The sequence below is a fragment of the Schistocerca americana genome, chromosome 10 (genome assembly GCF_021461395.2).
Source record: "Schistocerca americana isolate TAMUIC-IGC-003095 chromosome 10, iqSchAmer2.1, whole genome shotgun sequence".
Lineage (NCBI taxonomy): Eukaryota > Metazoa > Arthropoda > Insecta > Orthoptera > Acrididae > Schistocerca > Schistocerca americana.
The window spans coordinates 65470063-65471365 of record NC_060128.1 but is presented as its reverse complement, the minus strand read 5'-3'; positions in this window follow the sequence as shown (position 1 = coordinate 65471365).

The following is a 1303-nucleotide window of genomic DNA, read 5'->3' as shown; positions in this document are numbered from 1 at the left end:
TTCCCTCGCAACACGGTGTTGGCTCTTCTGCCAACACAACACAGGGTCTTTCCGTAAGAGAGAGGAAAATTTAACGGCACACAGAAGATGCTCCACTGAACAATTTGAGGTAGGCAACCTGGGTCGGAGAAGCCAGCTTAACGACGTAATAGGAATAATTTCATTTTACTGTGCTGTTTTATTTACATTAGTTACAGTAAACTGCAAATACCATCACTGACACAATAAACGTACCATTTGTACTGTATCTTACAAAACGTGCTGAAACTAACGGCCATCAACCCAAATACAAGATTGTGAGGCACCCAGACAAATATCGCTGGTGCGTTCGGAATCACATCACAGGCAGCTACAGTTCGCACGCGCCAAGAGAAGCAGCGCCATAGTATAGTTGGCAAACTTACGTTTAGGGGGGAGCGCGCAGTTCGTGAAGTAAAGCCACCACGGCCGCATTAACCCTTTCGCTGCTACAGAGACGTGCTCCCCGCATTCCGCGCTGTGCGCGATTTTGCCATCACTGCACTGCTCGCCTGTGCAGACACACGGTGTTCCGACTGCTTTGACACACTTATCATTCGATTTCACAAAAACTATTTGGCCCAAAAATTTGATTTTTACACATCTTATTGACTGATACCTTCCCCCCATAAATGACCTAACTTTGTTTCGGTGTTCAACGCAGTTATTGTGCAACATTGGATGTAGTAAACCATTGCACGAAATTCTGAAGAGTTTGGACAGGTAAAAGTCCATAGCGTATACTTTCCGTATGGTCGATTTTAGTTGCCACTAGAAATTTCAAAAAATTACATTCAAACGAATAAAATTTATGAAGTAAGACACTTCGATACTGTTTTTAAGCACCGAAGAAGGTTTCAACTCAGAACCTTTCGCTTAGCAGCCAAATACTTTAACCATTAGGCTAAAGCAGCTCGTCATTCAATAGACTTCCCGGAGGACTTTAAAATATCACGCAAAATACCGACAAACACTGTTGGTATGACTATGAATTACTCCCGTTTCGTCGAAGTACAATAAGAAATAAACAATTACCACTGTTCTTTATTGCGAAAAAGCAGTTCGTGAGATTGAAACAAACACCTTTCCTTGCTATCGCCTGAATTAGGAGGCTTATTGCTTGTTTGGTTTAATTAATTAATAGAATATGGAGCAATTGGTATAAAGAATACTTTTTCCAAACTTTCTATAAAAGAAAGTCTACTATCAAGACATTGCTTTTGTTCAGTTACTTTATTTATGACTGAACGTTTCTAAAACTGAAGATACTCGTCCGTGCTCTGCA